This window comes from Vulpes lagopus, chromosome 11 (genome assembly GCF_018345385.1).
Source record: "Vulpes lagopus strain Blue_001 chromosome 11, ASM1834538v1, whole genome shotgun sequence".
NCBI lineage: Eukaryota > Metazoa > Chordata > Mammalia > Carnivora > Canidae > Vulpes > Vulpes lagopus.
Genome location: NC_054834.1, coordinates 73995351 through 74019973, shown reverse-complemented (window position 1 = coordinate 74019973; position 24623 = coordinate 73995351). Strand labels below are relative to the sequence as shown.

Genomic DNA, 24623 nt, shown 5'->3' with positions numbered 1-24623 from the left:
AAATAAATGTTGGCAATGATGTGGAGAAAAGGGAACTCACTACCTTACTCAGCCTCAGAGTTGTTAGTGGGAATCTTCTCTGGATCCCACTTCTCTGGGTGAGTGGTAGATCATCTTTTGCTATTCATAATAAGCCCCCTTTCAACCACACTCCAAGTTTGTGCTAACTAGGAGACATGGAAGCTGGGGGAAGAGTTGGTTGTCAGAGGAAAAGTCCCTGTGATCAGACGGTTGGAATTTCCAGTTGCACCTCTGGACCTCTGGGGCAGAAGGGGGCTGGAGATTGAGTTAAATCATCAATGGTGAATGATTTAATCAATTGTCTTATGTAATGGAGCCTCCTTAAAAATTCTAAACAATGGGATTCAGGGAACTTCCTGGTTGGTGAACACACCAAGGTACTGGAAGGGGTGGTTCTCCTGGAGAGGGCATGGAATCTCCACATCCCTTCCACATACTTTGCCCCAAGCTTCTCTTCCATTTGGCTGTTCATCTGTATCCCTTATTATATCGTCAGCAATAAACTGGCAAACAGAGTGTTTCCCTGAGTTCTCTGAGCCTTTCCAGCAAACTACTGAATTTGAAAAGGAGGTCTGGGAACCCCTGATTTATAGCTGGTCAATCAGAAGCAGGTAACAACCATGACTGGCTTTTTTTTTTTTTTTTTTTTTTTTTTTTTAGATTTTATTTATTTATTCATGAGAGACACAAAGAAGCAGGCTCCCTGCAGGGAACCAACCTGATGCAGGACTCAATCCCAGACCCAGGATCACGCCCTGAGCAGAAGGCAGACGCTGAGCCATCCAGCATTGCTCTGTGATTGGCTTCTAAAATGGAGACAATGTTGTAGAATTGAACCTATTGCCTTGGGGTCTATGCTAAATCCAAGTGGTTAGTGTGAGAACCGAATTGTAGGGCACCTAGTTGGTATCGAAAGTTGGTGGATTGTTGAATGTGAGGGAAAATCCACACGTTTGGTGTCAGAAGTGTTGTGAATATAGAGAGAAACTGCTTTTCTTTTAGATGGTTGTGAGAGGGATCCCTGGGTGGCGCAGCGGTTTGGCGCCTGCCTTTGGCCCAGGGCGTGATCCTGGAGACCTGGGATCGAATCCCATGTCACGCTCCCAGTGCATGGAGCCTGCTTCTCCCTCTGCCTGTGTCTCTGCCTCTCTCTCTCTGTGTGTGACTATCATAAATAAATAAAAATTAAAAAAAAAAATAGATGGTTGTGAGAGCTCTCCGGAGACACAAGTGGAAGCATTTGGGGGTGAAGGAGCATAACACTTGTACCCCATTCTCAAATAATGTGTATATAGGTGTGGGTATAAATGTATGTGTATGTGTGAATGACAACTCAAGGTGAAGGTGTATTATCCTTGCAACTTTCCACAGGTCTGAATTTTTTCCAAAATAAGAATTTTTTAAAGTAAAGCAATATGATAACTTTGCAAAAGGAGAGGCAATCGGATAGTATGTGTCTCCTGATGGAAGAAACAGTACCACCTATGAAACAATCTTGCCAAAAAATAAAAGTTGAGCCTGCATCTTATTATACTTCTAGATCCAACTCCGAATTTACAAGATCCCCTTGGGAACAGAGAAACATGTTATATTACACCACAGGGCTGCAATCAGCAAAATCCAGGCTATAGTGATCCCTAAAGGACAGGCCAAGTTTTTTTTCAAAAAAGAAGATGTAAAGAAAACAAGAGAGATGAAAGGGACCTCTAGAGTAAAAGAAACCTAACACATTAGCCGATCACAGTGTATTAACCTTATTTGGATACTAATTTAAACTTTTTTTTTTTTAAAGGAAATTCTTTAGGAAATATTTGGCACTTTGAATGTTGACCAATTTGATGGTGTTACAGAACTATTCCTGGGAGGCGGGCATGAAAACTATACTATTATATTAACGAAAAACTCCTCATCCTTTAGATTATTCTTGCTTTTTGTGGATGAAATGATGCATCATCTGGGATTTGCTTTAAAGGTGAAGGATATGGACAGGAATGCAGATGAAGCAAGAGCAGCCCTGAATTGAAGCAGGGGGAGTGGAGAACTACTACAGCTATTACATTTGTTGATGTTGATGGTGGAGATGCCCCCACAGGGCAGGTTTCTGCACAGCAAAGGACACGTGCCATCCTTAGGACAACCGAAGACCCAGAATCTGACCCCTGGAGGGGCAGAAGCCAGGTGGGATGTTTGGAGTTCCAGCCAGGACCAGCTGAGGTGGGAAGGAACACTTATCTCTGTATATTTAGAAATTTGTAGGCGGTGTTTATTTGTTGCAAAGTCTGGGTCCCTTCCCCTGTGGGTGCTAGAAGCCGCAGCGGCCAAAGGACACGCACTGGAGGCAGCTCAGGAGGGGGTGGCTTGGGGTGGAGCTGAGGGCAGGGCAGGCTCCCTGGCTGAGAACTAGCTGCTGATTCACTGGGGTCAGAGGTGGCCTGGCAGTGGGAGGGCCTGGGCAAGGCCACCGACCCACTGCGGGGGCTCAGATAAGCACCATCTCTCTGGACCTTGGTTTCTACACTTGAGCAGTTATGTCCAGGGGCGCCTGGCTGGCTCCATCAGAAGAGCATGTGACTCTTGATCTCGAGTTCAAGCCCCACACTGGGTGTAGAGATTACTAAAAATAAATACATTTTACTTTTTTTTTTTTTTAAGATTTTGTTTTTGTTTATTTATTCGAGAGAGAGATCACAAGCAGGCGGAGGGGTACAGGGAGAAGCAGACTCCCTGCTGAGCAGGGAGCTCAATGAGGATTCAATCCAGGACCCCAGGATCATGACCTGAACTGAAGGCAGACACTTAACCAACTGAGTCACCCAGGTGCCCCTAAAGAAACTTAAAAAAAACAAAAGACAGTTACATCCAGTGTCAGACAGACCCAGGTATAAATCCTGACTTTGCCACCTGGGCTGGCTCTGCTGTGACTCATGGCAGGCAGACTCCACTTTCTTTCTACAAAATGGACACAATAAAGGGACCAACATTATGGGTTGTCCTCAGGGGTCAGTGAGACAGGTGTGGAAGTTCTTAGCCCAGGGTTCGATGCTCCAAGGGCACTCACTACATCAGACCTGCTGGTGCCCCTGATGCTGTCCCCTGATGAAGATCCTTCCAGCTCTAAAGAGACAGAATATGTAAACCTTCTGTCTGAAAAGACCATAAAAAAAAGACTCTATAAACATGGTTAACACACAGGAGACAGAGGAATAAAGGAAGGAGATTAAAGGAAGGAGTGGAAGGAGATTCCACTTAACAGTGGAAAATCTGCTAAATACTACCTCAGTCAGGTCGGCATCAACAATGATGAGAGATATGACAAACATGGCACTTAACCTCTGTTGTCTTCCCCCCAAAGCCCGTGGACCCCACCTAATCATGAGCAAATGGACAAATCCTAATTGAGAAACATTCTACAAAATACTAACCAGTTGCCCTCAAAAGTGCCAAGGTCATTAAACACACACATGCAAACACATGGAAAGTCTTAGAAACTGTCACAGTCAAGAGGAAACTAAGGGGCGCCTGGTGGCTCAGTAGGTTAAGCATCTGACTCTTTTTTTTAAAGGATTCTTAAAAAATATTTTATTCATTTATTCACGAGAGACATAGAGAGAGAGGCAGAGACATAGGCAGAGGGAGAAGCAGGCTCCTCACAGGGCATTCAACATGTGCTAGCCTCACCCTCAATCCCAGGACCCCAGTATCATGACCTGAGCCAAAGGCAGACAGACGCTCAACCACTGAGCCAGCCCAGGTGCCCCAGCATCTGACTCTTGATTTCAGCTCAGGTCATGATCTCAGGATCTTGGGATCGAGCCCCACATTAGGCTCTGCACTCAGAATGGAGTCTCCTTGAGGATTCTCTCTCCCCTCCCCCTTCTTCTGCTCCTCCTCCAACTCTCTCTCCCTCTCTCTTCCTCTATCTCTAAAATAAATAAATAAATCTTAAAAAAAAAGAGAGAGAGAGATTGTTGCTTAAGAAGATACAGGGAAACTAAAGGTAACATGGCCACCTGGATGGATCCTGGGACAGAAGGAATGCCTTAGAAAGGAAAGACATCTGGAAAAGTTCAGGTTTTAGTTAATAATAATGTGCAAATATTGGCTAATTAATTGTGATAATTGTGCTATATTAATTAACATTGAGGTGTTAATAGAGAAATTAACTGGGTGTGGAGTATGTGGGAATTCTGTTCGACCTTCACAAATTCACTGTAAGCCTAAAACTATGCTACATTAAAGAGTCTCAAAAGAGGGGCACCTGGGTGGCTCAGTGGTTGAGCGTCTGCTTTTGGCTCCAGTGATGATCCCGGAGTCCTGGGATTGGGTCTCATATCAGGCTCCCCTTGGGAGCCTGCTTCTCCCTCTGCTTCTCTCCCTGTGTCTCCTTCTGCCTATTTCTCTGCCTCTCTCTGTGTGTCTGTCATGAATAAATAAATAAAATCTTTATTTTTAAAAATTTTAAAAAGGGGCAGCCCGGGTGGCTCAGCGGTTTAGCGCCACCTTCAGGGCATGATCCTGGAGACCCAGGATCAAGTCCCATGTCAGGCTCCCTGCATGGAGCCTGCTTCTCCCTCTGCCTGTGTCTCTGCCTCTCTCTTTCTCTCTGTGTCTCTCATGAATAAATAAATAAAATCTTTAAAAAAAAAAAAAGATTTCAGGGGAGGGGAGCCTGAACTCCAGGATGACGCCCTGAGCCAAAAGTAGAGCTTAACCACTGAGCCATCTAGGCGTCCCAATAAATAAAATCTTTAAAAAAAAAAAAAAAAAAAGAAAAGAAAAAAAAAAGTATCAAAAGAGAAAAAAAGACAAGAGACAGCGTGGGAGAAAAATATGCAAACGTCTAAAACAAGATTTGTGGCCACAATACAAAGGAGCTACCAGATATAGGCAAAGGAAGGAAACAGGAAAATTCACAGAAGACAAACAGATCAGTACTCATGTGAAGATGCCCTATGACACTGTAACCAGAGAGATACAGATTAAAACAAGAGTGAACCACTATCTTCTCACCTGACAAGAAATTGATGGTGTTCAGTATTGATGAGGACACAGCGAAATAGTCAGTGTCTGCAGGAATATGAACTGGTGTAATCTCCAGAGGACGCAATTTGGAAGTAAATTTTAAAAATTAGTACACATACCCTGTGTGTTTGTTGCGGCATTACTAGTAATAATCAAAACTAGAAACAGCCTTGGTCCATCAATAGGAGACTACAATGCTCCCATAAAATAAAATACTCTGCAATAGGGCAAAAACATGAGGTCGGCCTTTTGCACAAATAGTACAATAATCACAGGTAACAATGTGGCATTCACCTTCACCATGTGCTAGCCTCACCCTCAATGTTATTTTCACAGCTCTGAGTTAATCGCTATTGTTTTTTTTTTTTTAAAGATTTATTTATTCATTCATGAGAGACACACACAGAGAGAGAGGCAGAGGCACAGGCAGAGGGAGAAGCAGGCTGCATGCAGGGAGCCCAACGTGGGACTCGATCCTGTGTCTCCAGGATCAGGCCCCAGGCCAAAGGCAGCACCAAACTGCTGAGCCACTTGGGCTGCCCGTTAATAGCTATTGTTAGCGATTTTTATAGATAAGAAAATTGAGTCACTGAGAGATCAAGGAACTTTCCCAAGGTTATACACGTAGTGAATAGCAGAGTGAGGATTTGAACCCAGGCAAACTGGCTTGAAACAGCAAAAATAACAGCAAAATATATATGTATACACCCAAATCTGTGTGCATATATGTATATGCAAATACATAAACAAACATCTGATAAATGTACTCTTCTTTAGAGGGTGTCCCATAGCACCAGCCAAGAGGGTCCTCAGCTTCATGCAGGGTAGAAAACAAATGTGAGCCAAGAGGAAGTGAGAGCAGAGTTTATTGAAAACATAGAGTACAGACAGAGACAGAGCATCTGGGAGACCCGGAAAGGAAGAGTGAGTTTTGCCTTGGCCTATGGCCTGAGGTTTTATAGAGGATTGTGGTCTGGTACATGTGTCTTCTCAGGCATCCAGGAATAAAGATGGGTATTTAGGTGTCCTCCACAAGTCACTTAGGCCCTGGAGCTAGGAGCCTCGGTGATTAGTCAGTGGTCTTCAAAAACTGTTTATAACAACCCTGCCCAGTCACTCCTTAGATGTTATCTGGTGTGCTGGAAGACTCCAAAGGAATCATTAAACCCTTGACCTCTACAGGAGGACACACATTATCTGTTCTACAACACATGCATGAGATGGAAAGGTAGGGCTAGTAAGAACAAAAGCAGGAAAGGGCCAAAAAAGCAGTTTTTCATGGGGTCCCTTTAGTTTCCCTGTCTCAGCTGTTCTGAGTTTCAAAGTGCAGTGAATATCCTCCTTTAGCCAATATCAAAAATATAAGGCAAATTTTCCCCAAGACTACAAAGCCTAAGTGTCATGGAAAGTGCCCAGTGCTAAATTGGCAGTATTAGGATTTTGCTGCCATTGAGCAGAATCGTGGGCAAAGGGAGCTGAGTCTAGTTATTACAGAGTTAGAAATTCGGGTGTTCATACCAACTTTTGTGTTTCAAATCTTAAACAGCAGCCATTTGTTTGATGTTTCACACCGTGATCGAGTTTCTGTAATTAAAAAAAATTTAATGAATGTATTTCTTTTTTTTTAAGATTTTATTTATTTATTCATGAGAGAGAGGCAGGGATATAGGCAGAGGGAGAAGCAGGCTCCCTGCAGGGAGCCTAATGCAGGACTCGATCCCAGGACCCCACCATCACAACCTGAGCCAAAGGCAGATGCTCACCACTGAGCCACCCAGGTGCCCCTAATGAATGTATATCTTGATCATGACTATCAAATAAAAAGCAAAACGGACCAAAGGCCGTGAGGTTGTCCAGGGCCTTTAGCAGCTCTACTATTTTGTTTTTGTTGTTGTTGTAAGATTTATTTATTTTGTTTTTTTAAAAGATTTTATTTATTTATTCATGAGAGATACAGAGAGAGAGAGAAGCAGAGACACAGGCAGAGGGAGAAGCAGGCTCAATGCAGGGAGCCTGACGTGGGATTCGATCCCGGGACTCCAGGATCACGTCCTGGGCCAAAGGCAGGCACTAAACCATTGAGCCACCCAGGGATCCCCCAAGATTTATTTATTTTATTTATCTATTTATTCATGAGCAACACAGAGAGAGAGAGAGAGAGAGAGAGGCAGAGACACAGGCAGAGGGAGAAGCAGGCTCCATGCAGGGAGCCCAACGTCGGACTCAATCCTGGGTCTCCAGGATCACGGCCTAGGCTGCAGGCGGCACCAAACTGGGGTGTGCCACTCGGGCTGCCCCCTCCCCAAGATTTATTTATTTTGAAAGAGAGAGAGAGCTCACATGCAGGGGACAGGGGCATGGGGAGAGGAAGTGAGAGAATCTCAAGCAGACTCAGCACTGTGTGCAAAGCCCGACTCAGGGCTCCATCCCATGACCCTGAGATCATGACCTGAGCCACAATCAAGAGTCAGACACTTAACTAATTGAACTATCCAGGCGCCCCAAGGCAGCTCTAGTTTCTTAAAGCCAAATGATGAAGAACTCAAAAGATTTTTTTAATCGTTTTTTTAAAAAATTTATTCATGAGAGACACACAGAAAGAGGCAGAGACATAGGCAGAGGGAGAAACAGGTTCCCTTCAGGAAGCCTGATATGGGACTTGATCCCAGGACCCTGGGATCACGACTTGAGCCAAAGGCTCAGCTGAGCTACCTAGGCATCCCAAACCCAAAAGATTCTTCCCCCATTTGAACTAGAAGCAGCCAGCTCCCTCTCTCTCCCTGCAGATGGTCCTCACTGCACACCCAGGTAATGATCATAAAGGGACTGAGAAGGGGACCAAAGGTGACAAGACTAAGCCCCACCTTCAAAGAACACCTTACCATTTCTTGTACCCATTCTGTGCCAACCCTGTGTGAGGCATCAGGGTGACGATGGTGACAAGAGTCCCTATCATCAGAAAGAGACCAGGGAGCCCAAGAGGCACAAAATTAGCCATCATGATAGATTTGGGGTATCCCTACTGGGCGGTGGCCCGACACAGTGCAGGTGGTTAAAGAATTCACCCAAGGCATAACCAAAGAAATAGAAGTTTATTGAATCTGCTGCAAGATGCAGCGGGCAGGACAGCAAAGGGGAGACGGTCTGGTCAGGGAGCCAGTTATAGGGCACAGTGAGGGAGTATGGGGATGTATGGAATTTCCTCTTTTTTTGATAACTGTGTCTGGGTTGTCAATGGCCCAGGGGTCAGTTAGGGCCTAGGGCTTGATGGTTGCTGTGGGCCCTCTGCCTTGTTCAAGTTTCCATTGCTCAAGCCTATTGCCTAAAAGCAGCCTCTACAATAGGCTTGGTGGGAGCTCAAATGGGGTGAGATAAGACACACAGGAGGGTGGGGCACCTGAGTGGCTCAGTAGTTGACCATCTGCCTTTGGCTCAGGTCATGATCCTGGAGTCCCAGGATTGAGTCCCGCATAGGGCTCCCCACAGGGAGCCTGCTTCTCCATCCGCCTGTGTCTCTGCCTTTCTCTCTGTGTTTCTTGTGGATAAGTAAATAAAATCTTAAAAAATAATAAAAGACACACAGGGGCGCCATGGGAGGTGGGCAGAAACAATATGCAGGATGAGGATGGGTCATGACGAGTTCTGAAGATTGAGCATGAGTTTGGCAGTCATGGAAAACACCAGTCAGGCAGCCCCAAAGGTCCCTGAAGGGGTGTGAGTGCTCTTTACCCCAGACGGTTGTGTGAGATAAAGTCAGGGGGAGACAGGGTTGAACAGGGTGCTGCCCAGGGTGAAGACTCCAAGGCTGAGAACAAAAACCAGAGGTCCACCCCAAGGGACAGTGCCACCTGGTAGATCCAAGGGGCAGGCATGAGTCTGTGCACGAGATGCAAGCACAGGGGCCAGGAGCCTAGACAGTTGGTGTTACGGACTGGATTGTATCCTCTCCAAATGCATATGTTCAAGCTTAACCTCCAATGTGACTGTATTTGGAGACTGGGCCTTTGGAGAAGTAATTGAGGTCAAATGAGGTTGTAAGGGCAGGGCCCTAATCAGATAAGACTGGTTTCCATTTGAGAGAACAACACACCAAAGAGCACTTTCTCTCTTCCTGGGCACCTAGAGGAAAAAGGTCGTTTGAGGACGAAGTGGAAAGTGGCCCTCTACAAGCCAAGAAGAGAGGTCTCACCAGAAACGGACTTTGCCAGCACCTGGATCTTGGGCTTCTGAACTCCCTATGAGAGAACCAGTTCCTGTGGTGTAAGCCACCCAGTCTAGGGTATTTTGTTATGGCAGCCCAAGCCTACTAAGACGCTCAGGTGAGGCAAAGAGAGGAGGACTGGGTACACAGTTTACAGGGCTTTATGCAAAATATAAGTGCTGAGTCTTTTTGCAGAAATTATTGTGAATTTCAAGGTGGCAACAGCAGACCATTCAACCGTGCATAGGCTGTACACCCATGAAGACAGCCCTGAGGACGGTCTAGGGTGGAGGCCTTGAACTACTCCATGGGTGAGGAGTCTGTGCACCGCACACTGGGGGCCTCACGTAGGCTCGTGCACGAAGATGGGTACACGCAACCCAATCAGAAAGCAAGCAAAAGAATGCGGTTGGACTTTAAACTGCGTTGCACAGGAAGTGCTGTAAACACAGTAAGAGTGAGGAATTCTGCAAAGAAGTGTGAGGGTGAGAAACAAGCAGGCTGGCAGCTGGAGACACCTTCTGGGTGACGTCAACATTCTTCACCCTTCCCCTCACTCTCGGAAAGCAGGTGTGTGGGCCCAGCTTGGACCACGTGACAGCACCACCTGCCAAACTGGATTGGAGAAGGGTGGATCACCTGATCCGCGCCAGCCAATCAGCGCTGACTCCAGAAAAAGCGGCACAGGTGAGATTCTAGGTGCTGTTGACCCGGGAGCCCTGGGCGGCCTTTCTCCTGGGTGAGGGGGCTGCAGAGAAGGAAGGCGGGGTCGGAGCCACAGAGGGAAGCCATTAGGGTCCATGACAGTCTCCCTCTCCCCAGCTCCTTGTCCTTTATGGACATCTGGCTGCATTGCCCGGGCTCCTTGAGACACAGCATGTGTTTGAGACACCCCCCCCTTCTGCTTCAGCGAGCTTGAGTGGGCTGCTATGACTTGCTGGGGTGGGACAGGGCTCCCAGAGGAGCTGGGTTTCCAGGGATGAGCAGGAAATGGGAAGTGGATGACATGGTGTGAGAGTGGGGTTCCTGATGGGTGCTCTGCCGAGAGCTTCCTTCACACTCCCTCAGGTTTGCTATTTTTACCCAGAGCCTCTCAGTTCCCAAGTGAGAGGCAATGGTAAAAGGGGGTGGGAGAAGGAAGAATGGATTTATTAAAAGACTGGATTTGGATCAAACTGTTTCTCTTCATTTCTGAGGGGGAACATTTCCTTTCTGATCCTGAAGAAGTCCCTCTTCATTTGATTTTCTCCTGTGGGTCCTTTAAGTCATCTGTTCATTCATCAACTCATTGCTCTTCCACTTCCTGTTTTTCCTCATCATTGTTATTGCTACTGCTATTACTAGTCATTTGTTTGAATCTCACCTCTGCTGCCTGCTATTGTTTGCTCTTGGTCACATTTCTCCTTTCTTCCTTGCTTATGTGTGTGTGTGTGTGTGTGTGTGTGTGTGTGTGTGTATTGTATATATGTGCACAAATAACATGGACACTATATATATTTCATATATATAAAATCATTTGATTTATTCTCCTACCAGGTAAAAGTAAAGACCACACTTAAGTACGATCAAATTGTAGGAGCATCAAACACATAAGCTCCCTCCCATCAGGTCTCATTTATAATTTGTCAGAAACCACTCTTTATTTAAAAATAACTCCTTTATGGGGCACCTGAGTGCCTCAGTCTGTTAAGCATCTGAGTCAGGTCATAATCTCAGGGTCCTGAGATGGAGCCCCATATTGGGCTCTGCACTTCCCAGGGAGTCTGCTTGAGATTCTCTCCCTCTGCTCCTACCCCCACTTGTAGGCATCCATGCCCCCCCCCCTCAGTCTCTCAAATAACTTTTTTTTTTAATTTTAAGATTTTATTTACTTATTCATGAGAGACACAGAGAGAGGCAGAGACAGGAAAACCAGGCTCCATGCAAGGAGCCCAATATGGGACTCGATCCCGGCACCCCGGGATCACACCCAGAGCCAAAGGCAGACGCTCAACCGCTGAGCCACCCAGGAATCCCTCTCAAATAAATTTTTAAATATTTAAAAAGTCCTTTTTTCCAGCATTATTGAGATATAATTGACTTAGAACATTGTGTATGTTTAAGGTATACAATGCATTGATTTAATACACTTAAATATTGCAAAATGATCTATCCCACCAGATAACACCTCCATCACATCACATGATTATATTTCTTTTTTGTGATGAGAACATTTAAGATTTTCTCTTGCAGCAACTTTGAAGTGTATAGTACAGTGTTATTGACTGTAGTCACCATGCTATACATTACATACTCAGCAGTTATTCATCCATAACTGGAAATTTATACCCTTTGACCAACATCTCCCCAACTCCCCCACCCTGCCCCAGTAATCACCACTCTACTCTGTATATCTGAGTCTAGCTATTTTAATTCCATAAGTGAGACCATATGTTGTCTTTCTCTGATTTATTTCACTCAGTGTAATGTCCTCAAGTTCCCTCCATGTTGTCACAAATGGCAAAATTTCTTTCTTCTCCATTGTATTTGCCCTCTACATCTTCTTTAATCATTCATCTGTTGGTGGACACTTAGGTTATTGCCGTATCTTGTTGGCCACACTTAACCTCTCTATACCTCAGTTTCTCAATAAGCACTGTAGGGGCTGATAAAGGAATTTGCATCGTGGGAGTGTTTGGGAATCAAAACATGTAACACACTGAGAACTGTGCCTGCCACTGAAAGCCCTCATAATTGTGGGTTCTTGATTTTTAAAATACTAACAAAGCACCTGCTGCATGCTGGGCCAAAAGAGGTATCTGAGAAATGATACCTGCTCTTCAGTTGGCCAGCATCCTGTAGAGACAGGCACAGAAAGAAATACTTTTGGGGCACCTGCATGTCTCAGATAGTTAAGCTTCAGACTCCTGATTTTGGTCAGGTCATGATCTCAAGGTCATGAGATTGAGCCCAGCATGGAGCCAGCTTATGACTCTCTCTCCCTCACCCTCTGTACCCACCCCCACCAAAAAAACAAAAAAAACAAAAAAGAAAGAAAAGAAAAGAAAAAGAAATACTTTCATGACAGACTTTATATGTTGATAGGCTAAAAGGAAGGCCCAGGTACTGTGGGAAAGGAGAATGGCTGAATTATCAGGACAGTTCTAAGAGGCATTGCAGAAGAAGGTTTTGGAGGATGAAGAGGAGTTTTATATGGAGAGAAGCAGATAAAAGGCACTCCAGGCAAAAAGGAATTGCATTGAGCAAAAGCCTGGAGGCAAGAAAGGCTTTGGTGTGTTTGGGGAATAGTAAGGTATTGTGGCTGAAATTTAAAATGAATAGCCCGAGGGACAGAAAGGACCAGATAAGAAGCTGAAGATAGGGGTGAGAAAATGCCACAAAAATATCTGACCTGATTTCTGGCTTCCCAAGACATTAAGAGAAAATATTTTGCCACTTCCCAGGCTAGAAAAAGAAAAAACAGAGTCTTGGGACACCTGAGTGGTTCAGCAGTTGACCATCTCCCTTCTGCTCACACCGTGATCCTGGAGTTTCATGATCAAGTCCCACATCGGGTTCCCTGTGAGGAGCCTACTTCTCCCTCTACTGTGTCTCTGCCTCTCTCTGTGTCTCTCATGAATAAATAAATAAAATCTTAAAAAAAAATAATAAAAAAGAAGAAGAAGCAGAGTCTTAAGAATTATTCAGAAGAAGAATCTTTAAGTCATTCATTTTTCCCCCCATGGAAGCATCCAGGTCAACCCTATTCCAGGGTACCTCGAAGGGGAGGGTGTGGCATGATTTCTGCAGCTAGCCACCTTGCCCAAATCCGGGTTCCATCTCTATTGTGCTGGGTCCTAAGGCCTGGGTAGGACAGATTAGAGCCAAAAGGAGTATCAGAGTTTAGACTGTAGGCATCGCGATGGAGCTGATGTTGCACAGTGCCAAGCCCCGCCCCAAATCCTAGGTCCCCTAGCCCACTTCCTGGGCTCATTCCCTTCATCTTGTCAGGACTGTTCTGGCTCTGCATTAGCTGCTTGCCCAGCACCCTGCTGGTGACACCTGCTGCCACCTCCAAATGCTTTTTGTGCATCCTGCTTGTGCCTATGAGGTCCTGACACCCTATCCTGGACATTCTGGGATGGAGGGTAGCCTCAGCTATCACTCAGCACCTGGGGAAGGGTTAGGAGGTACATTCCTATTGTTCTTTTGCCCTATTTTAACAGGGGCTGTTGGCAATGGTGCCACACTTTTTTGGTCTTCCCCCCCAAACATGCTGAGCCAAAGGAATTCCAGGCTTAGGGTAGTAGGGAAAGGATTTGGGGGCCAGGGTCATTTAAGGCTTTCCTAAGGCCCCAGGTTCTTCTTCTCCTCAAGGCCTCATCCCATAACACATCACACAAAATGTATCCACATGTCACAGTAAAGAGGATTCTTTGTCATACTATATTGAGGTACAGTTTACTGGTTGGCAAAATATTTGTGCATGATCAAATAGCAACTTTGGTTTTCTTTTCTTAGTTTGAAGGCAATAATTTTTCCAGGTGTCAGTGTTACAGGCCCTTGCAAACTGGATCGGAAACACTGGCCTGTCTTTGAAGAGTCTCCCACAGAGGTCCCCCAATCCCTTGGCCCTCTGGTAGCCTCCTGCTCTGAGCCCCACATGTCCCCTGTCACAATCCCACCCTTCATGACAAACCTACAAATCAACATTCTCATTAGGTATGAGGGACTTGTCTCCCAGTCCAGCCCAGGCATACTGCAGGTGCTTAATGAATGGGCCTCAATTCTCTGCTCATGAAACTGTTCCTCCTCCATCAGGGCCTGGAGATTGAAAGAGCCTTAGTCTGCAGGACAGACCTGACCTTGTGCCCCACCCTTCCTGGGAGCTGCCCCTCCATCTCACCGCTCCTTACAGTAAGCCTGTGAGATAGAAAGGATGAGGAGTGCCCATTGTACAGATGAGAAAACTGAGGTTCTCAGGTGGGGTCCCTAGTAGCAAGAAACCAGCTGCAAAAAGCAGATGGAGCCCCAGTTACTAGTTATGTCAGCAGCTAAACTAACAGTAGAGACAAAGTCTCAGAGTTAGGCTGTGATCAGGAGAAGAGCAAGGTGCCTGGAAGAGCACAGGCCAGGGGTCAGGGCCAGGAGAAGGCAGGGGGAGGCCCAGGCCCAGGGAAGGAAGCCCCAAGGTTGGTTGGGTCAGCAGGCTGGAGCCTTGGAACTGAAGCCCAGAAACTCCAGATCTGCCCCTCACCCACTTACCGCACTCATCCCAGCAAAAAGATTCCTTTGGATGTGCATTTATACTCTTAAAGTCCAAATTACTGGGACACATCAGGCCCTGCTTGGCCCCTGCCACAGCCCCATCTTGTTCCATTCCCTTCTGCAAGTAAATTTCATCCCCTCAACAAATATTTACAGGTCGCCTCCCAGGTGCTGGACACGCAGGGTTATCAGCTCAGTTCCTCTCCCTGCTTTCAAGGAGCTTATGGCTCAGTTTCCTCTGCTTGGAATGCCTTCCCCTACCACCTTTGCCTGGCCAATGCCTGGTCATCTTTAAGGCCTTAGCTTAAAGGTCACCTCCTCCAGGAAGCCCTTCCCCCTCAGATTGGGTGAGCCACATTCCTTTGCACTCCCACCATGCTCTATGCTTCTTCATCACATTGTCTTGTACCTGCTTGCTTACAAGTTAGCTGCCTCTCCCACACTGTGAGCCTCAAGAGGATAGGGTCTATCTCATTCATGGGCCTTTAGACTAGCCTTCGTCTGAAAATGTGGGTATTTAACATGCCAACAGGTGAACGGGGCAAAACAGCCTTGGAATCACCACAGGATCTGGTTTCCCCATTGGCCATGAAATGGTAATAAGAGCCATCACTCACAGAGCCACACCCCAGATTCTAACTTGTCTAAGAAGGCAGCCATGGTTGCTTTGCAGTTTGAGCAAACTGAGGCACAGAGAAGGTAAAAAACTTATCCAAACTCCCAAAGTGACTCTGGCACTTACCTAAGCTTCTGAGGGTTATGGAGAAGATTAGCAGATGCCAGATACTTAGTGTGAAAGTAGGTGCATGCTTAAAAGCGGCTACAGTGGATGTTCCTCAAGGAGAGGGGATTCTTGGGGCAGAACTTGAGGCTTTGAGGTCCAGGAGAGTCAGCTTTTCCTTTGGGAGGTGGAAGTAAGAATCCACCTGTTTTTCCCGAGTTCTAGGCCTCAAGGGATGGCATCCATGTCTCCACAGGTGACGGGCTGTGGAGTCTGGAAGTAAAGGGGGTGTGGGTGACTTGAGCCTAAGTAATTCAGGGTGATAGAGTCACTGAGTGGGGAGGATAGAAGGAACGGTCCAGCCAGGCAATGTGTAGGGTGTCAGGATGGAAAGAGTCCCTCAGAGACCACCTGTAACAAGCCATACCCAGTGCTGAGTTCTGTACCAGGCACTCTTGGTTTGCTTTCCTTTGATGGGGATGCTTTCAGTTTGAGAGACTCTGACCATGAGAAAGTTCTTGTTTATGCTGAACTGACATCTGCTTCCCAAAGCTGCTTCTGACAGGTGGTGCTCAAGGCCCACTTGGATCACACCTTCCTTTTCTCCCTGCAGCCCTTCCGGGAGCTGAGTAAGCCATCCAGACCTTTCTGGTTTTCAGCCAAGATTCCTGCCTCTTTCTGCTTTGCCCCAACCCTGACATTCAAGGGCCTTCAGGCCCTGTGTCCATCTCCTTCACAACCCCCCCGCCCCAGGCTCCTGGCCCACAACCTCCCTCCCTGGACCAAGGCCCCACCAGCCAGTTAGCTGGGTGCTGAGCACACCAAATGGTCATGCCTGGGACCCTCCTCACGTATGAGGTCCTCCTGTGTCCCATCTCTTCCCTGTGAGGTTACAGGCTGATGTCAAGTGTGGCCTTGGCTGAGAAGTCTCCTGATGTCAAGTATGGCCTTGGCTGAGAAGTCTCCTCTGACCTCCAAGTCAGGGCCTCTCTGTCCCCAGACTCCCATGGCACTCTGCCCAGTACACTGGCACAGGTTGGGGTTCATGCCAGCTGTATTAGGTTTCTGGGGCTGCTGTAACAAATTACCACAAACTTGGCATTAAAACAACAGAAGTCAATTCTCTCACAGTTCTGGAAGCTGGAAAGTTTGAAATCAAGGTGATGGCAAGGCTGGTTCCCTCTGGGGAGAATAAAGCAAGCCTCAAAGCTTGAGGGAAAATGTTTTCCAAGCCTCTCTCCAGGTTTTGGTGGCCACCAACAGCCCAGGCTTGGGCTTCTATGTCCAGCCTCTGCACCATCTTCACACACCTGCGTCTCTGCATCTGTAATCTTCCTCTCTTTTCTTAGAAGGCCCCTAGCCATTGGATTTAGTGCTCACTCAATATCCAAGGTGAGATCCTTAATTACCTCAGCAAAGACCTGATTTCTAAATAAGGTTACATTCATAGGTATTGGGAGCTAGGACTCAGATATATCTTTGAGAGCGAGGGGGAACACAATTTATCCAGCTACACCATGCCACCAGCCTAGGAGCATTCAGGGATCAGGAACAGTATCTCCTTTGTCTCTCCATCCCTGTGGAAAATGCTTGTTGGGAGAGCATTATTGACTGACTCAGTGACTGGGAATCCAGTGTGCCCAGAGCAGGTGCCTGGGGGGTGCTAAAGGGTAAGCAAATGGAATGGGAGGGCCAGAGACACCATGGGATAGCTTCCCTGCCCCCCCCAGCCCCAGCTTCTCTGGAGAGGGCTAGAGAAGGGGCCCCTGCCAGCCTGCCCTCTGGTTCTACTGAAGCTGAGCTATGAACAACAGCATGTCCCCAGAAACTGGGACATAGTGGGAATCTGGGGCCTTGTGGGTGAGACCCAGGCTGGAAAATAAAGGATGAGGGATTGTGGGGTGGGGGGAGGTGGTGGTGGTGGATGCCAGGCTGGTCACACCACTCTTTTCACCTGAATGGAGGCAGCAACAAGGTTTGGCTGAGGACACAGATAGACCCAGGTGTCCTGTCCTGCCCTCCACAGGTATCTGGGGCCCTTGTGGCCTCCCACCTCCCACACTGGTGTTTTCCTGGCAGCTGGGAATGCCAAAGATGTGAGCAGAGGTAATATGAGGACAATCCTAGCCTGGTGAATGTAGGCCCTAAGAGCTGATGGGCATGGGGGGTAAGGGAGGAGTCACAGCAACCTGGGCCTCTGAGCCACAAAGGCAAGTGGACAGAGAGACATTCATCAGGAGGACTGTGAGACAGGCCTCCCTGGGCACATCCTGAGTGTGCCCACCTTGCCTTACATCCAGAGCTGCAGTTTTCACTTGAATTTCCTCTGCCCTAATGCCAGTGGCAGCACCCCCCGCCCCTAGACCAAGGGGTTCTGAGCTTGAGGCAGTCTGGGTGTCTTGTGGGTGCAGATGCAAATAGTCCTTGGCATGGAGGGTTACAACAGAGAAACTAGGAGAACAAGTCCTGCCTCCCAAAAGACACTTGCATCTCCAGGCCCTCCCTAGTCTGAGTCCCAGCCCCTTGGCCTCATACTCTCTGCATCCCAGTGGGCAACTCTCCAAGGAGCCGTGCTGGATACAGCTGCTCGGGGAGACACTGCCTTATCCTGCTGTGGAGGAGGGAGGCATGCAGGATTGGGCACAGTGGGTGCCCTCGGGTGATGGTACCATGGGATCCCCACCTGGGAGCAAAGGGAAGCAAAGCGGCTCCTTGGAGAGAGGGGGTTCAGGATTTGAAACCTAGGCTCTAGGGCTCTATGTGGACAGTGCTTTCGGTTTTCCTGGACTTGGGTTCTCTGCCAACAAAAAGAGTCAATTACAGCATCAGCCTGGTGGAATTAAATGAGGTAATGAATATAAAGAGGGTTTGAAACAGGTCTGACAGATCCCAGCTATTGTGGCTTTCACTACTGGAATCCCTTCATGTTTGGATTCTTATAAAGTTCCTCCCTATACGTGACCAGAAAAACTATGAACACAAGAGCATCCAGTTGCTCTTTCCTCCCTTGCTGGATCTCAAGGGGGAAAGGGGGACCGGAGAAGTCAGGGAAGGCCAGGCCGGATCTCCCTGGGAAGCTGGGGAGCTCGTAGTTGGAGAGAAATACCCTCTGCACAAAGGGGCAGCATGAGGGTAGAGAGTGGGAGAGCCCAAGCAGAAAGCCAGGTAGAGAGAAATCTGGGGAGCAGCAGGCATGGGTAAGAGAAGGTAGGAGGAATGAGTTTTTTGCTGAGCATTATGAATGCATTTCTTTGGCATTTTTTAGAGAGACTTCTGGAAAAATATAAATAACTTTTCAACCATTTCAGATGCTAGACTAGTGTTTCTTGAAATGCGTAAGTCAGAGTCTCCAAGTAGCATATATTATCAAAAAAGAGCATCACACAATCTCCCCAAGGCAAGCTTGTTCTGGAACTACACTCTATTTTATGAGCCTCATGGATGGCAGAGCAGGAATGATAGCATCTTTTCTTCCTAACTGCTTGTTGTGCCCCCAAGATAGACCCTAAATCTGTCTATTCTTCTTCCTGATAAAACTCTGTTCCAAGCTCTCATCCTCTCTGCTCAAATCCCGCAAGCTTCCAAACTCTTGCCCATCCCCATTCTACTGGGAAGCCAGAAAAGGAGTCATGAAAACTGACATCAGATCATGGTGGCCCGTGCTCCTATCACCCTAGATCTGCCATGGCCCATCTTGCTGACTCATCTCTCCTCTCCACTGCCTAAAGCCCCCGGGTCCTCTGTTTGCCCTGTTCACCAGGCTCCCTGTTGCTTCAGGGCCTTGACATTGGCTGTTTCCTCTGCCTGTCCTGTCCTATCATGGTTGGTCTAACTCAAATGTCACCTTCGAAGAAGCCTTCCTTGACCAATTAGCCACTCTCTGTCATGTCACCCTGCTTTATTGTCTTCATTACAGTTATCAAAATCTGGAAGCGGGGGATCCCTGGGTGGCGCAGCGGTTCGGTGCCTGCCTTTGGCCCAGGGCGTGATCCTGGAGACCCGATTCGAATCCCACATCGGGCTCCCGGTGCATGGAGCCTGCTTCTCCCTCTGCCTGTGTCTCTGCCTCTCTCTCTCTCTCTCTCTCTCTGTGACTATCATAAATAAATAATAATAAAAAAAATTTAAAAAAAAATCTGGAAGCATCTTGTTTCCTTATTGGTTTGCCCATTTACCTCTATCTTGCCCACCAGAGTATAAGCCCCAGGGGGCAGGGCCATGTCTGCCTCCTCCATGGCTATGTCTACCTTGCAGGACAGGAAGGCCCTTGGCTGGCTCTCCCTTTCCTGGGTCCAGGATGGAGGCAAGTAGAGGAGAAGGCAGGGAGCCCCTGGGCAGAGCACAAGCCATACTCATCACTTGCTATGCTGAGTAACATGATCCCAGGATGGCAAAGTATGGGAAAGTGAGGTTTCCATCTTCCTGCTCCAAGATCTCTAAGAACTGCAAGCTGATGAGGCGGTAGAGAGAAAAGGCCAGGTCTGGAGTCCCAGTCCCCCAGAAAGTATGTGCTGGAGGGGCAGCCAACAGAATCTTGGGACCAATTCACACTCAAGCCAGCCCTCCTCCCAGACCCGTCCCCAGAAGGCATTGTGCCCCCCCACTCCTCACTCCTGCTGCTGGCCTTCCCAAAACTGGCTACTCAAGACCCCTGAGTGCATTAGCTTCCTATTGCTGCTATAACAAATTAACACAGAATCATGGCTGAAATGCATTCTCTTACAGTTCTCAAGGTCAGGAATCTGAGATGGGTCTTACAGGCCTAGAATCAAGATCTCATCAGAGTTAGTTCCTTCTGGAAGCTTGAGGGGAGAGTCCATTTCCTTGTTTTTGTCCTATGTCTAGAGGCTGTCCTCATTCCTTGGCTCACAGCCCCTCATCACGCGGCCTTTTGTCCCTTCCCTATTCTCTGACCCTGGCCCTCCTGCCTCCCTCCCATGAAGACCCTTGCAATTACACTGGGCTCATGGTGATCATCCATGACCCTTCACTTAATCACGCATGCAACATGCAATCCCCCCCCTTTTTTTAAAGGTTTAATCCATTCATTCATTCATTCATGAGAGATACAGAGAGAGGCAGAGACACAGGCAGAGGGAGAAGCAGGCTCCCCATGGGGAGCTTGATGTGGGACTCAATCCCAGGACCCCAGGACCACACCCAGATCTGAAGGCAGATGCTCAACCACCGAGCCACTCAGGTGTCCCGCAATTCCCTTTTACAATATGAGGTAACATTCATGGTTTGAGGGACGAGGAAGTAAACATCTTTGGAGAGCCATTTCTCAACTACAATCTGGGCACACCAAAAAACAGACCTCAATGGTTTGAATCTCAAACTATTTCCCCAGAACCCCAGGAATGGGGTGAAGGAAGCTCAGGTTTCAACAGGAACAGATCCCTTTGATTTGTTTCATAAAGAAAGGGTTTGGGGCATAATGTTCGAAAAACACTCAAATGACTGTGAGAGCCTAAAGATTAACCCTTCTACTTCAGTGGCCTGGTGTCCCTGCTGTAGAGAATCCCTCCCCTCTGCCAGCTCTGCCCTCTTCTCAGCTGCTTACTCTGCACATCTCCCACCCTCCAACATCCAGCCTACTGCACCCACCGAAACCCAGGGGCCTCTGGGGTCCCTGCTGGTCTCCCCAGGCTGCCCTCACACCTCAGACCAGCATCATAGTTTATCATGGCAAAAATGAGATTGAGGTTAGAGAGGCCATGAAAGGAGTGGAGTGTGCCCAAGAGGGCACCAGGGGTGGGTAGCCTGGGAATGGGGTGGGGAGGTGCCACGTACCCTAAAGGACCTGGGTTTTGGGGGTGGGGTGGGGACAGAGTGTACCACACACCCCACTTGCTGTTAATTCATGGCATGACTCCTCTCCTGCTCTCTGAGCCTCAGTTCCCCTATCTGCCCTGGAGTGTTACAGAATGAGTGAGAAAAGAAGAAGCTTTGGCATGCCTGGGTGGCTCAGTGGTTGGGTGTCTGCCGTCAGCCCAGGGCATGATCCTGGAGACCCGGGTTCGAGTCCAGCATCAGGCTTCCTGCATGGAGCCTGCTTCTCCCTCTGCCTCTGCCTATGTCTATGCCTCTCTCTCTCTCTGTCTCTCATGAATGAATAAATAAAATCTTTACCTAAAAAAAAGAAAAAAGAAAAGAAAAAAGAAAAGAAAAGAAAAGAAAAGAAGAGGCATGGATCCAGCCAACCAATCTGGGGGGCTCTGGCAGGGACCCCAGCACCTCTACATTGTCCATGCCCTGGTGGGCTGCTCTGTGCCCTTCATCTTGAGACCTGTTATCTCTGATGGCCTGACTCCTTCATCTTCGGAGAGGCTCAGCCCTAACGCCCCTGGGCCTGAGCTCTGAGGCCAGGCAGATGTGAACTTAAATTCCCACTATGGGCAGGTGGCTTCCCTCCTGAGCTCAATGCCTTCATCTATAAAATGGGGATGAACCCCCACAAGGCTGGGGGGGCATTAAATGTTCACATGTACATGCTTGCATACAGCAAGCCCTCAGCAGGTAAGAACTGCTACTATTACCTGCCTGCCCCCCACATTTTCTTTGAAGTAATAATACAGAACTGGAATTCATATAATGCTTGACTTTGCGCAAAGTTCTTTCTTGGCTGTTACACCACGTAATCCTCACAACAGTTGGTCATTTTGGGGCCGATGATCCCAGGTTATGGAAGGGGGTGGGATAACTGAGACCAAGCACAGAGAACTTTCCAGAACTCACAAGTAGAACTGGAAGTTTCTTCTGAGGTGCCCTTGGCTTCTGGGGTAGGGGTGGGAGGGAGTCTGAAGAGCTGTGATTTATTTACATAACAAACATTTATTGAGTACCTGCTATGTGCCAGGCACTGTACCAGATAGGCTATAAGGAAGAAGATAGGCAAAATTGTCAAGGTGTAGAATTAAAGCAGAGACTCTGGAGCCAGCTTGCCTGGGTTCAAACCCCGGCTTTGCCACTTTCCAGCTGTGTGGCCATGAGCAAATTACATAACCTCTCTGAGCCCCAGTTGCCTCAACTGTAAAATAGGCCTAAGAATAATATAACCCCATGGGGTTAGGGTGGGGACTCAGTGCCTTAATATAATGTTAGAAGAGCACTTGGCAAATAGTAAGTGTGCCATGTGTTTGTGATTATTAATCTAGTGGGGGACGCAGAAAATTAACTGTAAACAAATAAATAAAAGATTATAGCTGGTTATACAATTTTATACAAATATACAATTTGTACAATTTTATACAAATTATACAAATATAATTGCAGATTATAGCTGGTGTTTTAAGGAAATAAACGACATGCTGTGGGTGGAGGACTCTCTGTGGGGTAGTCAGAAGGGCCTCTCGGTGACTGCTTCAGGGTGATGTTTAGGGGAATAGAGGAAGCAGCCTTGGCAAGAGCAGGGTAAGTGCTTTCCAGGCAGAGGGACCAGCAAGTCAGAATCCCTGAGGTGGAAAATGACTTGGCAGGTGTCAGGAACGCCAGAAGGCCTATGATGTGGGAGATGGGGGGGGTGAGGAGGAGGATGGCATGGCAGGTTAGAGCAGCCAGCAGGGCCGTATGGACCACAGAAAGGAGTTTGGCTTTTATTCCAGTATGGTGGGCAGCCTCTGTTTTTATGTACAGAAGCAGGTCGTGTGTGCAGAAACTCATACAAATTGTAAGATTCTGGGAATTTTCATAAAGTGAACACACCTAGGAGCCAATGCTGAGATTAAAACCAGGACATGAGCAGCACCCCAGAATCCCTCCCCTCCCTCAACCACCCCCATGGTAAGTACCATTCTGACTGATAACAACAGAGAGTTTTGCCTGTTTTTTTGAACTTTCTATACATGGAATCATACAGCACGTGTTCTTCTGGTCTGGCTTCTTTCACTCAACACTTATAAGCACCATTCACCATACCCTGGTGGTATTTATTCATCCCCCTTGTTGCAGGTAGTACTTTTTTCTCTCCCTTTGCTGTGCATCTGCCATGTGACACGATGCCATGCATCATGCCTGATGCATTTACATACCTGACTGTTGCAGTTCCTGACACTGGAGCACCAGGCTCCCGCTTTTCTGTTCACATAGGGGTTTTTTTTACATGAAATCTACAAGATCTCCTTTCAAGCTCATTCCAGTTCCTGCATCAGCCTGGGGCGGTGACTCCAGAACTAGATGAGCCTTGACTTCAGCTTTCTGCAGCTCCCGTAGAAGCCCACATCAAAGTTGCCCTTTTATGTGCTGATGGTGTATCTTAACTCACCACTCCCTGCCATTCTTCTGGCTTTGGTGTCCTCGCATGGAAAATGGGCTCAATCATTCCAAAGCTGCAGGTGGCTGTGAAGATCCAGTTAAATGAGAAGTGGCAGTGAGAGCCCACAGCCCAGTGCCCAGGCCCTACCTCCAAGGCTCGTAGTGAATTCCCTTCCTCCGTTTTCTTACAGAGCCAGAAAATAAGTGGAAAGCGAGGGCGCCCCCTCTGGGTGCGAGTGAAACTGCATCCCTGGCTCCCTAGGGTCAGGCCTTCTAGGCTAATGAAATGTACCCTCCCCACAAGGCTAGCACAGACCCAGCTCCTACTGAGAAGGCAGTGCCCACAGGTTGCTCTCAGTTCCGAAGGCCCAGAGGGTAGATGATCCAAGAACCACTGCTGCCTTTTTTTAAATTATTTTTTTTAATTTTTTTATTTATTTACGATAGTCACAGAGAGAGAGAGAGAGAGAGGCAAGAGACATAGGCAGAAGGAGAAGCAGGCTCCATGCACCAGGAGCCCGAGTGGAATTCGATCCCGGGTCTCCAGGATCGCGCCCTGGGCCAAAGGCAGGCGCCAAACCGCTGTGCCACCCAGGGTTCCCCACTGCTGTCTTTACACACTTCTCTGCCACTTGCGATCCTCTCCCCTCTTCACCTCATCCCAGATTCTCCAAGTCCTCCTAAAGGAGTTCCCAGGTTCACAGCAGGCCTGTTCTCGTGATCGCTGTGCCCACGGCAGGTGGTATCTTCCTACACACACACCAGCCCCTCCTGAAGCGTGTGTGCCTCCCTGCCAGACTGTGAAGCTAGGGTGGGACCTGTCCCCCTGTTCCGGGAACATGGAGGATCGCCCACACCTGGCACTCTGCCTAGAGTCCAGCGGGGGCGTCATAAATATCTCCTGAATGATTCATTCATCCCTTTGGGAGAGAAAGCACGACCTCTAAGAGGTTAAGAGCATGGGCTTTGAAGTTGCACAGACGTAGGTTCAAGTCTTGGCTCTGATCTTTGGCTCTGTGACCTTGGGAAGGTCACTGCACCTCACTGAGGCTTGTTTCTCTATGCAAAAAATGGTGTGACCACGACTCCATTGGGTCGTTGTGAGGATTTATTGAGATAATGTTGGCCTGGCCAAAAGCCCAATTATGGTGGGAGAGG

General features: G+C 47.7%; 1 long non-coding RNA gene across 1 annotated transcript; it reads left to right on the top strand.

The window, feature by feature from the left end:
• Window positions 1–1132: 1132 nt before the first annotated feature.
• LOC121472043 lies at window positions 1133–19261 on the top strand. Its single transcript, XR_005982760.1, has 3 exons — window positions 1133–2199; window positions 9167–9931; window positions 19129–19261. It is a non-coding gene; the product is annotated as an uncharacterized LOC121472043 (long non-coding RNA).
• The last annotated feature ends 5362 nt before the right edge of the window (window positions 19262–24623 follow it).